Genomic DNA, 14,593 nt, shown 5'->3' on the forward strand with positions numbered 1-14,593 from the left:
TTTGAATGGTGTAAAATGGTTGCTGACGTTAATGTCGGAAATGACCGTGTCACGACTGGTATTGAACTGGAGTTTATCACGTCCTGACAGCAAGGACGGGTTTTAATACGGAATGTCTTGATTGGGTTTTCCCCCAACACATATACAAGGTATTATCTTGTAACGTTACCTTTGGCAGACGTCGTATTAACAACTCCAAATTACTAATCAGGACTTCTATTCCATTTACAAAGTTGATATTTGAATACAAAAGGATTATATCTTCGAAAGATTGCAAACTAATGACATATATATGTGTATGACAAATATGTGAAATTACCCTGTAATGAAAGAATGCTATCGCGAGAGTTTCTGTGGCGATATTGAAGATGAAAAACAATTATGGGTTTTCCCCCTGAGGTCAGAAGTCTCCTGAACCAGGAAATCAGACCGACCTTCCCGCGTGTACCGTGACGTCCACTTCTGTCCTGCAAGACATGCTAGACACTCTAGAGGGATGGGGGCGTCACATAGCAAGTCACATGGTGATCTGTAAATCATTGGAAAGCCTCTCAAAGGAGCCCTAAAAAGACTGAATCACCGACATTTTGGTTGTGCAGTAAATGGTTGATCTAAGAGTATGTGTATTTTCTAAGTGTCTCCACTTAACAGTTAGGCGTTGAATTGTGAGAGAAAAAGGGCATTACAAGAAAATTGAGAAGTCATGTGAGTGATACAAACTTAAGCAAACTTGTGATATTCCTAGAAATGACTTCACCTGTCATCAAAGAGCTACTGGTTGAGAGATGATTCAGGATAAGGCGGTTACAGATTAAGTAGTCAGATTATGTGGGAAACCACCGACACTGGCACCGGTTTCATCATCCTTGCACCAGTTTCGTCGGTATGAATTCTCTCGGAGTCATGTGTGGAGAGGATCGGGGTCCTGGCAGAGACATTGGACAAAAAGAGCGCAGCACGTCAGCAATGATTCTGACCAAAGTGATAACAATACAGGCATTAGCGATAAGGAAAAAGAGATAATTCTACGTAACGCCAAGGAAGATGGCCATCATATTAATGACACTTAATGAGGTCTGATAATAGTGGTGACTACGAAGTACGTGTGTATATGAAATGGAGCGTCAGTGATGTTTAAGATACTGGGATTCAAATACCACGTTATGATGGGGGTTCATACAATGTGAAAGTAACGCCGCAGTTTCCAAACTCTCCCAGCACATCCATTTGATACTTATTGCACCATACATAATACAAGAATTCATCCCTCCCCCCTCAGGGTAATATGTCTCTCATCACAGTAATGTACGGGAAATGGCCGCTCATTGATCGATGGATACAAATTCAACTGGCAGCGTTCAATTTATCAGGTTCATTATCATCTCACATTTATCAACATGTCGATGTTACAAGCCAGTCGGTAGGATGTGCCTAAACGGTCCATTGAGAAAAGGTGTCTGACGACTTGCAGGGTACCTGGATCCATCGAACTTGTTGGAAAAGAGCAGTTTTAGAATAAATCGATAGACGACGCTTCTGAGAAGTGCCCTGCAGCAATGCCTTGAAGGTATCTTGGTTCGGGCCGCCAATAACTTGGAATAAGAAACAACTCTACCACGAAGATGGATACATCTTTAGTTGTAGAGTTTGATTTGATTTCAATGAAACTGTTTGCCCTGTAAATATTGTATTTTTTCTTGTGATCGCCAGGTGACGCAGGCCGATTTTTATCCGTTCAAGATAAAGCGTTAACGTCCAAACAAGTTGTGAATTTGCAGTTTACACCAGAGAAACTAAATCTGAGTTCCCAATGACTTAGTTTTTCCTCTAAGAGACCCCCTCTGTAGTTAATAACCATCTGCTTTAGACAAGGAATTATTCTGTTTTTGTCTCTCCAACCGAAGCATCAATATATCATTTCGAAAGCACCCTGTCAATCATTTTCAGTAACATTTGTTTTAATATCCGTACTTGACGCCATGTCTCGGAAGATGGCACGACTTATTCCCACCTCCCCTCTACAGTTTAATTTCATTTAGTTCTAATATACTGCAGGGATCAGTGAGTTGTCGGCCGGGGATCAAGCGAGCGTCGCCGGGCTGACGCCGGTGTCTAAGTGGTACCGAAGGCGATACAAATTCGATCATGTCAGCGGTGACACTTGAGTCCAAGTCCTTTGTCTTCTACCGTTCGTTCAGGAAACATTGTATTGAAACGGCGACCCTTTCTTCCACCTGAGCACAGAAAGAACGTTGACGGTGGTGCGGAAATAAACCGGAGATTAACGTTAACTAAGCGCGCATTCGCAAATGCAATCAAACCGCACCGTTGTCCCTATGTAACCATTACAGTTCCTGTCCTTTTGAAATGCCAAGTCATAACGGAGGAAAGCAGGTTGAATCTGGGAGACTACTTTCCTAACTTAGCAATTACCTTACTATCCAGGTATTACATCGCATCTATTTTCTTAGAATTGTGGTAAAGTGAAAGCGGTATGTCGGTATCGATACTCCACAAAATGACAAGTCTAAGCACAGTATAGGGCGGTGTTACAGTGTCACCAGTGCTGAAGGGTGTGGATGAGTATGCCGGATCAGGGTTGTCGTCCCAGCGGGCGTCACGACGCCACAGTCCCGACTATAACCCTCAGCAACTGCTCCGCTCATCCGATAGCGTCACCTTTCCTCCCGCCGGCACTGACAGCAGCTCCGCTAGGGGCGCTTACAAACTACTGAGGTTTCCAAAAACACTCGCGATCAAGGACACCGTTATCAATCATCATTCACGTCCGGCTTACAAACACAAGTTATCCAAAAAGATGCAGGCATTATTTTAAAGATTCTAACATCAATAAATCAAATAATAACATTTCTGAGGATAAACATCAAGGTAATAAGTTACGCCTAATAGCAATTACTAAAGCAACTTGATATGATTTTGGAAACGTTCATGTCCATGACCGTTTCCAAAATCATGTCCAGGTGCTTAATTAATTGCTATTTGGCGTATTTCTGAGGATCATGTAGAATCAATTTCATTTGTTGATCAACACTGGTATTTTGCGTCCAGCCCGCGCATTAACGGCGATAGATGCACTACAATATGATGTCTCCTTCATATCTGTGCTGAACGGATAATTTGTTTTAGTGGCTTACAATAATCCATACACAGTCTTTCCCTCTGACAAGGTCAGCAGTTACAAAGTTTAGTACCTTTAAATTAACGGCCATAAAATGTAGTAAAAAGTTTATCAAATATCTTCAGCTAATGGCACTCTTTGTTACCTCCTCAATAGCACTTTTGTAAATTTATTCCAAAGAGGATAACTCGACATAGGAATAATGGATTTTCATGGTTTTTGGTATGTACATGTAGGTAGCTTAGACCAAAATGTACAAAATGAAATGCAAATGATGCAAGTTGGAGGAACATTTGCATCATTAATGAGGATATTCTATCATAGCCGTTTTTGTCATAATCCATGGAAAAATGAGAAAACTGCTTAGTGATTTCTTTTTGGAATTTTATGCTTATGACATGTGTAAGTTAGTCAATGATGAACATCACCGTGCATGGATTATGTAAATGTCCAAGTCAATTGCATACAATCTACAAAAGCGCTAGATATTTCATGGAGGTATGAGCTCGCCGACCTCTAGTTAAACTTAAAGCGTACATACACTTGGTCATGGTTTATACGATCATGAGTGACATTGTTCATGTTATCTTCCCGTTTATCACTTCCTAACTTCTTTCTGCCTTCTTCGTCCTCTTCCTCATTTTACTGTCCACTGTTCTCTTTCCTCTCTTTTCTCTTTCGAATTGATACGAGTTTCTTCTTCCTTACCGCTTACATTTCCTTCTCATTGTAAAGCAATTAACCCCATCACTCTACACTTTATCAAATTCATGCACTCGGCCTTGTTATCAAAATATAATAAAACAGGGGCACTTTATTGCGCTACCGATTGATGTAGTAATCATGATATAATCTTCTATATCCACAGAAAACCGCCAGTATTACAGGAGATGCCGGTGGAAGACATGGATCGAAGTCTGTGTCTGGGATTGTGTCCCGAGGCCGCGACATTGTAGCCATCCGCGGAACAACCCACTTAAAAACGGGAATAGATAGCTGTGGCAGGGAACATTGACATGTGTGGTTATGGCCGCCGGGATGGCATCAGTGCGCCTAGTCCCATCAACACCAGTACAATGGAACTCGTGCGGTGACAAATTTGTGTCAACACAGCCAGGGAATGGCAGGACTAACACCACGACTGGGATAGATATAACAGCGGATAAGGATAAGAAAGATGACGACTTGAGGACACCTCATTTTAGTGCTTCACTTATATGTAAAAGATATATCAAGTTTCACAGGAAAAAGAAACGAAACTACCAGATTGATGAACGACCATGAAACGGTTGAGTGGTTTTGAGTTTAACAGGGTTATATGATATAATATTATGTTATATATATACGGCGAAAGTTCAATTATTTGCCTTTTGATATCTTATTGAAAATTATAACCGATATATACACACTGAGTGAAAATGGCGTCGGCCAAGTTATCTTGTTCTTTACAACATGTCCATATTTAATTTAGTATTTTCTGCTACAATTATTCCGCCCGGTACTTAATCTGCCTGCCCAATGTCTGAAACTTTTGTCGCCACGACTCATAAACCCTGATCCCTGCCCGCAGGTACACACGTCAATCACGAAAACGCTGCGTGCTGATTGGTCGATATGCAGTAAAACGCCAGAGGGCGGACCTTTGGGTTATGAGGTCTCATCATGGGACATGGCCTGATACTACATATAATGAGTAGCTAATGTGGGCATATATCAGGAGACAAGGTGAAGGATATACTGGCATACATGCCTACTCCACGTACACATGCACCCTCAACGCTTCTAACGATTAAGCCTCACATTTTGTGAGATGTCAAAAGCAACTGTCAGCAAAGTTTATGGATCTACATTCATGATCTCACCGCCCTGTGGGCATCCTGTCATTATTACGACACAGTAAATCGTAGGTCGTTAAAACGCAGAAATGACTATTGACATAAGAATTGAAAATCAAAGTGAGGAACACTTTGTGCTGAGCACGCACATGCAGAAAAAGTCATTGCATTTAATGATCGTTAATATATCTTTAGATGGCTTTGCGAGTAATACAAAGACTGGGACATGAATCATAACGTCATTAATATCAACCTCTCCTTTCTGTAGAGACCGTACTGAACTGCATGGAACAGATCTGGAGTAAGTACTATTGATTATTGCGTGCGGAGTGGAGATAACATCCAAACCGTCGTTGACCACGCACTTAACCGCGATGGCATCCACACGCACCCGTGGGCAGCACGCACGAACCGAAAAGTCGTACGTACTGATGCTATCAGCGATGTTCCAGTGATGACATGTTGACATTATCTGGACACGGGCTTTACCAACTGGGGAATGGGTGGATGATACTGTCATAACCCGTGTAGTAGCTACAGTGAGACGGGTATAGATATGATGTTCCAATGTTATTATGGCTTTAGAAAAAGGGTCGGGCCGGGAAGGGGCATGAGGTCTATTTGCAACAGAAACAGTACTACACAAAAAGTTAACAGAAAAGAAAGCAGAAAGATAAAAGAAACGATTGCAAAAAAAACGTTGATCTCTGAGTTTGTACAAATATATATGCCCTCACATCTGACCCTGTGTCAATCTTAGTGACAGGTCCATCCTTAATGCAGGGGCTGGAGGAGGTGATCTCGGGTTAAGACTGTTGAAGGCTAGGAGAGATAGAGTATCTGCCTAACGGTCCGACGAGTTCTGCCATAAAAAGAGACACTAAAAGTGCAGGATCCAACATCGAGATACGTCAGTATCAGTATCACTTTGCAGAATGAGCCAAAAGAGCCTTTATCAGTTCTCAAAGTTCTCAAAGTGTTATAGAGTAGAGTTGGTTTCAGCTGACCGCCGTCCAGCTGTTTAAAATTCAAACAAAAAGCAGCAATGAACGAAGCATTCTTGTATGTATGTATGTATGTATGCATGTATGTCATAATAAATTTGTGTAGTGCAAAACGAGGTTCTAACTTTATTCTCCTTGGTCAGTTGTTAATACTTGTACGCCCTGACTCCAAGGCTCGATCACCTCTCCCTTGCTGCACTTAATATCCCCTCCAAGACAAGGTTAGTCGGTGACGTACCGCCGAATTAATTGTAAATCCCTCCGCCCGGCGCTATTAAGGAACACGTTAGAGCCGGAGGCTCCACCTTGCTCGTTAGACAGGGGTCAGCGTGGTCGCGCGGCCGTCCCCGACAAGGCGCCACCACACACCGCCGCCAGCAGCATGCTTAATGGCTTGTCACTTATTAAGTCCTGATTGCAGCTCGCGTAAATCAGGCCCAAATTGACCCCCTCCATGCTCGACAGGGAAACTATCGACTTTTTGCTGATCCAGTAATATACGGAAAGGTTATATCGCCACACTCCAATTGTAGGGATTGTTTCTGCAGGGCTTGTAGGAAAATTTCGCTGGTGAATCTCTGGTACCGGTAACGTTACAGGGCGAGGCAGGAAACTTGGCGGGAATCGGACGACTGGAATCGATCGTACCCGTCAGGTGGTCTGGACGTACATGGATGTTAACATAAGGACAAGTTTTATGAACAGTGAAACAAACAAACAAACAAACGAACAAATAGATAAATGATTACTAATTACATATCTACTTACTTGTATCTGTACCAGTGAACGTCTCCGCTTCTGCTTGACATGGCCTGCACCAAAGGCTGCGATTGATTCCCACCTGTGGCCCTAATTACATGCAACAAACAGAAGAAAACCATCACATGGTACTCGGATTACCTCTTAACTACAGTTCCACGACCTCATACCTGTATGTTATCGGCTTGTCGGGAAATAAAATGAAGCATCTCAGCATTGCAGCAGAAACTGAATTACGCCGAATTTTACGGACAATTTCGACCTATTGGATAAAATCAATGATATAAATTATCAACAGATATGTAAAAAAACAGTGTTCGACGTCGTGGTCAATGGTAACATTGTACACGACATGACACTATCAGAAGCAAGGCTATCCAAAGCAATGCTACCCTCCATCACCAACAACAGATTAAGTTTGGTATGTCGACAATGAGTTTAGCCAGTGCAGATTTCGCACGTGTAGTGTATCGTTTGGTACCACTGACTTGAAAGTACTGAAGTGATCATTAATTTGACACCTGCGCATGTCTCTACAAAGTTTGTGTCTTTTCCATAAACATAATCTCTGGTGTTTTTGCCCTTTGTCTATGTTGCATATAGTGACACAACGATGAGGCAAAATGTCTAAATATTTCACTTCAATGATCCTTTGTCATACAGTAAGTCACAGCATACATTTGTGCCCAGGTTTCACATGAGCTGACTATGACGGTGCAATGCTGACCTCTAGCGGGAAGAGCACGAACTGTGCATAGCGAACTGCGAACGATCACGTCATCTATTAAAGAACAGGCCGTTTTAATGTTTCCATAAAAAGTGAAATGTTGATTGAATAGTCGTTGGGTGTTAAAGCACTAACTAACAGACCATATGGTGACCATATGATAACGCTAGATATATGTTATCATAATCATATTCATGCTTTATCAAGTCGAAGCGCTTCCTTCGTTGTTTAACTGTTGCCAATGTTTAAAGTGTGGAAAGATACTTCGATCTGACGATACCATAAGAATCAAGTCTATGGATAGCATAGCTGCAAGGAATGGGACCCAATGGTCTCATAGAAACGTGAACATTAATGTGGGTAATTGGCTCACACGTTATGTTACCTTCGCCAAGAAGATTATGTTTTCGGTAGCGTTTGTGTGTTTTGTGTGTTTGAGTAGAGTCTAGAAGACCAGCATGATTTTAAAACGGCAGGATGGATTGTATTAATATTCGGTATGTGAGTAGGTCTTGATAAGACTCGGAGACGAGTAGATTTTGGGTTCCCTAGCAGCTCGTTACAGTACTGCTTTGAAAACAATGAAAGATAAACAAAATGAAAAAGAATACATAATTTGCATAATTATCAAGGAAATGCTATAATCTAGTTGTGGCAAATGACATGGATTTTTCATTGTGGCATTTAGAAGTTATCAACGGGTGAACATCATTAACATCCATTATGCAAATCGAGGCCTTATTCATTATTTGTTTGTTTGTTTTGATCCTTATATGATAAGCATTCCCTTGTAATTGTATCGTATGTTTGTATGTCTTATTCTTAAGCGTGCAGAAGACACTGCAATGTATTTTAGTGTTTGTGGGTCGAACCAATTATAGTAATAAATTATCAGAAAATGTCATTATAGCCTTCTTTTAAAAGATAGAATGTGTACGACTGTACGTCTGTTATTTGGGTGGTGGAGATGATCAACTAATATAATTTATGTAAATGAGGACCTTACTTACACACATAATGACAGACACACATATTACATCAGCTAAAGGTTAAAAGTTTTAAAGCCATTTGGCGAAGGTGTGGGGTCGTGGAACTCTAGCTGTCTCCCCTTCCCCGGATCCCTGATCCATATTGACCAATCCACTTGTATGGACTGTCTTCGGATTTCCCTATTTCAAAGGAAACTGTTAAGACTTCAAGGTTACAACTGTCGCTAGATGATGAACGATGCTAGTTTTTTGTAATTAAAGCCGGGATGAAAACTTCCCTGCTGACTCCTCCTAACGGCTGTCGCGGGAACTGCTGTGGAGCCAGAATGGATGGTTTGCCCGGGTATGACTCCCACCGTGGTCGTACCATTCACAGCGGGCGTGCAGTCCGCACCTGATGCTCTGCAGCTTTGCGTTGCTCCGTGAAGAGTAAGGGGTAGGGATTGTCGTTGGCTTCTTTAGGAGAAGGCACGCCTAAACATAAACGTTACATGAACACTACTGCCCCCCTCCCCCTCATGGACTACTGCTTCACTAGAGATCTTTGCATGCATGGTTAATGTTAGTGTAGCCTCAAAAGCAAAACTTAAGGATAACGTCTTTCAGGAATGGAAGGCATTTCATAAGATTCTACTGACGGGCCTGTTTCCGAGGTCACCTTTCATGAACACCGGTCTATTACGCCAAGGTGCAATGTACGTCTGTTCCGCAAGAGAGCAGTGCTACATGGCCTTGGGGGCAGCTGGTGGTCGCCCCAACACATGTATTACCGCACATGCACAAATCAATCATATCAATTCTATAAAACGTATCAGTAAAATAATCTTCTCTATCAAAACAATATAAGTTTATCAAGACTATTGTAGCATTTCTAATTGGATATGCAAATGAGGCCCTCATATCCTTGAATTATGTCGAATGATATTCACCTGGTATTAACTTCCAAACGCCTTACGTATGAGTGTTCCATCGTTTACCCTTATGTTGTTGTTGTTAATTGCGCTAATGATGTTTTCATTTGCATGGTTGATATCAATTGACATGCCTCTCTTGTTCTGCTACATATGTCACATGTTTGAAAGAACTATCATGCAACGCAGCGGATGAATGTAATGTTCTTATAAATTGAATATTGTGTACAATCTTATTATCTAAATCATCACTTAAGCTATCTACAAAAAAAGTCCGTCAACGCCCTTTTGGACTATTCCCCTTCAAATTCTCAGACAAAAGCGGCCCCTGCAGTTCCAAAGAATTCCTACATCACTTCATGAGTCCAAGAGCCATCTATCATTAAAAGTTGGTGACGATAACATGTACAGAACACGAAATACCAAAACCGCTGTAGTACCATGGAAAACCACTGAGAAGCCCACATGCATAATCTTAATTATTTTTCCAATTGTCAAAACCTACTAACATTCACCTCTTCTCGAGTTATGCTGTTTACAAACAAACAAACAAACAAACAAACAAACAAGCAAGCAAGCAAACATGCACATTTACGTATATAAAAACAAGAACAACTAAAATTTAGACATTTAAAGCTCTAGATGCTCATACGGCTCTCCATCGCATGTTAAACAATGCACTTGCATGGGCCGCTTTGAAAGCACAACTGATTATGATTCAAGAAGAAATTTCTGATTGGAATGTGACGCACTTCTTTAAAACCGAGAGTTTTCAACTCCTAAACACTTGCGTTTTGTTTCTTTCTGCAACGGAATAGCAACAACATGCAGAACTAGTATATTTGCAGAAGTGACCATGAATATACGACTTTGTCACAAATGCCAGGCTTATGTTGGTGTGAAACTGTTTCCACCATACAGATACGGTTCCTGACAGCATGGAGCGTACTTCTCTTAGCCTGGTATCCAGCCGTATTATAGCTCCCGATCGCGAGTCTCTTCTGTCCTCTCTGAAAATAGTTTGCAGAGAGGACAGAAGAGACTTGGGAGCCATGATACGGCTGGATACCATACTTTACTTCTCTTCGACAGCCAGTCTAAACCCGTGTGCCAGTCCCAACTTTGTGCAGCCCTTTGTGCACGAGTGCGACATCAATAACCACAATATCTGATGACACAGCAGTTAATCTAGCATCCTCCCCTTGTAATTAGATTTAAATCTATAATTCCAATTACATCCACATCGCCCTGACATATTAGGCAAGGCAATGAAACATCCCGGAAATACATCCGTTTCCGAAACACCAAATATATTAATCCCTGGAGGCGAGAGATTGTTAGAATAATCAGTTTGATGATAAGCTCAATATGTTTACTTGTCAGTGATAGTTCTGGCTCTTCGAGCTGCTGACAACGTTGTCGATTTGGAGGGTGTGGCTTAATGGGAGAAGGTATTGAAATTGACGCCATGAATCACCCTCTCCTGTGAATTTCCAGGTAATTTCGCTTGCCGGAGATTGATAACGGATGGCGGCGGGGACACAACTTTATTAGCTTAATAATGATAACAACTAGGGGTATGAATAATGGAACGGTCGACATGAATCAATGTGCACTATATTCTTGTCAGTGCGCCGGCGTTAGAACGTTTACGACTGGCCATTCCTACTCTTTTCCCGACCATGATACGTTTTTATGTCGTCACATCACGATTATATACCAACTTTTGGAGGCCAAGTCTCGCGGGTTATCCAAACCTTTCTCTGTCGTATACGTATGTCACACAGGTTTATTTTCGTAGCCGAGTTCAATAACAAGGTGACTAGTCATGCAAAACTTTGCCTCAAGTTATTGTTGTACACTTTCTAATGTGTAAGAACAATAAGGTATTCATACTTGGGTTGGATTACCCTACCCTACCATACCATACCGAAACTGCATGCTTTGGACCCCTTGTTGTTTGGGAACAAATGACAACCCTAGTTTCCGTGTTTGAAATATTCAGATCAAATTATCACGGCACTTAAGTGGACCCGATTATAGATTACTTTAAGAACTTTGAAATGTACATTTGATAATGCCAATTACAAATATTTACGTGTACTACCATGTGTATTGTGAAGCTAACCTAATCGGTTGTGTTTATTTCCACGTGAAGGGGTAGGAAACGCAAGTATGCATGGCGATAAGAATCATGTTCAGTGTTTAGGAAGCCGTTACTTGGCGAGTTATGAAGCGCTGACCACGTAAACCCTGCATATTTACGTCTTCCACGGCACCATTTTGCTGGGAGCAGTGAAAGACAAACCGGCCCTAAGCCCCTTATCTGTCGGTAGAACACATTTCCAGTCGTCCGTCTGTAGTCTGCCCATTATCCCAATCTCCCATTATAGTCCACGCGTTATTTCTCCAGCCCTTATAATCGCCATTTGCTCCCGGTGAGCACATATATCATCACTGTGTTTTCCTGCCAGTGTCTTTGCATTTTTCCATTCATATAGCAACGCAGCTGTGGTACCTAACTGTATTTTTCGGAAACATAACCTATCACGGAGGCTTCCTCCTCTGAAATATATTGACCGTTCGAGCATATGAATGTCCGTTGTGGAAGGTTTAAGACATGTATGGATACAACTGCCCTAACTGTAATGCTAGCAATCTTATTCTTGACGGTATCAACATCGACCATATCAACATTCCATAACTGCCATGCTCATCAATGGGTGCAACTGAGTTGCTCATTCACGAATACTTTGTTAACTAACATTGGTGTGCTTGAAAGAGTGTGTCAGTTAAGATGAGTCGGACTGTCGGACACTTGTGTAAAGAGATGTTTTGCAATGGTTGTAACTGAGCTACTCTCTGCTAAGATGCTTTAAACTTTAGATTCATCGTCACCGCAGTATGATAGTCATTGCAATGATCATCATTAGTGAAAAGTCATCTAAAACTTCACATCACTAATAATAATGTAGATTGATAGGACATGATGTTTCTGTATAGCCGGTATAACCACCCTTCAGCGTAACAAACCGGCTTCGCGGCGCGGCAGCAGCTGGTTATATCACACTGAAGTGTTCTTTTGAAACTATCCAGCGAAACTGCTTCCAATGGTGATAGCAAATTTCTACTCTTCAAATATTTCTGGAAATACGAATTTTTGAACACATTAATCATGGTGGCAGGTGAAATTACAAAGAGGATTCTATTTGACCATACTACACCGCACAATCGCGTAATTCCTGGAAAGTAATGGCGGCACAACATTGCCAAACTTTATCCTTGCCATCGGACTATTTTTTTTTCTGGAAAAGTCCAAGGCACCTGGCACCGCAAGTGCACGAAATAACCTCCATTCTCGTGATGACCAACATGTAACAAGATTATCTGGAGCCAAATCAGGCGTCAACTCGGCGAAGACGGCGCCCATCCACTGAGACGGCTTCTTCGCCAAATAGTGATGACTGTGAGACGGTGTTCTCCCTCCCTCATTCATCACTGTCCAACTTCCTGGTCCGCTGAACCCCGGGCCCTACATGATGGATAACCCGCCTCTCCACACTAAATGGCACAGCCAAGGTGATTGACTAGATTCCGAAGCCGCCCGAGATAAATGAGATGGTGGTTGCAGATAAATCGGCTGCCGTAATCCGCAGGGCTTATTAACTGTCAGAGAAAGGTGAGTTTCTGGGCTGAGGAAGTCCCGGATGTTGTTGTGGCCGGTGAGGGAGTTGGGGAGGGGAGGTGTGGATGATGGATGACCGGTGTGTCTGACGGTTTAACTGCAGACCCCCGAGTCCTCATGTCCTACAGAACAGTTTACTTGGGAAAGTGAGACAGAACTTTGAGAGTTTTTCGTCAGCAGAAATGAAAGTTTGGTCAAGGCAAGGGAGTGTGCCGGAGGTCTGGTGCTTGGACACGACTTAAACTTGTTTCGTGAGCTTATGAATTATTCAAAACAAGAAAGCAACACTTGAAAATAAGTCAGAAGCAGCCATCGAAGGTTAATAATGATCAGGCAGAGATGTACCTGTGATCTTCAATCATTGATATTTTTCCAAGACTCAAAGCCATTTTTCTCTTGCCCAAACGTAGATTTTTTAAACACTCTGTGTCATTTTTGATGGCAATTTTGACAGTCAATAACTTGATATTAAAAGGATCATCAACCCTTCCGTTCCCCAGAGCGAAGTTCCTCTGGTAACACGACTGACTCGTGTCGTAACATCAGCCCGACTATACTTCATCACACGACCTCAGAACTCCACCGCAATGGCAAATGTTTGCTTTCTCAATTGACTCTGCGATAGCTGCCGTTTAAATTTAACGGCTTTTGGCATGCTCGCTGGCAGGCGCCCCGCGCAATCATTCCTTTATTGGCCCACAGACTGCCCGGATTTGTTCTGAATCTTCAATTTTCTCCCGCGCCCTCTGCGCATCGCCGACAAAAACCATAACTCAATCGGTCGAAATACCACTAAACGGCACTTAATATGTCACACCATGCCATAGGGATAATCCAAGGTATATTAAAACATAAATTTGGGCAATAATGTCACTAGAGGTTCATTTCATATCCGTGGTTATGGGTTTCCCTGGCACGAACTCGCGAGGTTGGTAAATTTTGCGGGGCGAACCGATTAAAGCTCGCTGATTTTCAATGAGGGCGCTAATTTGTCAACGCAGGTCGGGATATAACCTTCTTATCCAATATGTTGTCTTTTTGCCGGGGGTTTCGACATTTTCTCAGATTGATGGGAGAGGAGGTTGTCTCGGGGTCATCGCCTGCTTTATTAGCTAGTGATTCCCTACAAAAACGAACAGCGGAGAGATAAATTACGCAGCAATGATGACTTGAAAAGGTCTCCCTCTCACCATTTAAGAGCCGAGATATAAATCTTCGGGGGCAACTCAATTAAACTCCAGCGGCACGTTCAATCAAAACTTGCCAAGAACTCCATGATGTGAGATAATAAAATCATGTCATTTCGCGTTTTTATCGGCAGAAGATAAATCTAATTTTTGCGACGCGCCACAATTAAAGTGGAGATGTTGTCCGTTATGAAAATGGAGGGAATTTGCGACCATGGCACCGCCCTCCACCCATTTCAATGCATATGTTTTCTGTGAAAGTACCGAAGTTTGATAGGAACTTGCACCTCAGATTAGGATCTTGTATGATTCTATTCTTATCGCAGTTGAAATAGGCATCTGATATTGTTCAAGTCA

This window comes from Branchiostoma floridae, chromosome 4, assembly GCF_000003815.2.
Source record: "Branchiostoma floridae strain S238N-H82 chromosome 4, Bfl_VNyyK, whole genome shotgun sequence".
In the NCBI taxonomy this organism is placed as follows: Eukaryota; Metazoa; Chordata; class Leptocardii; order Amphioxiformes; family Branchiostomatidae; genus Branchiostoma; species Branchiostoma floridae.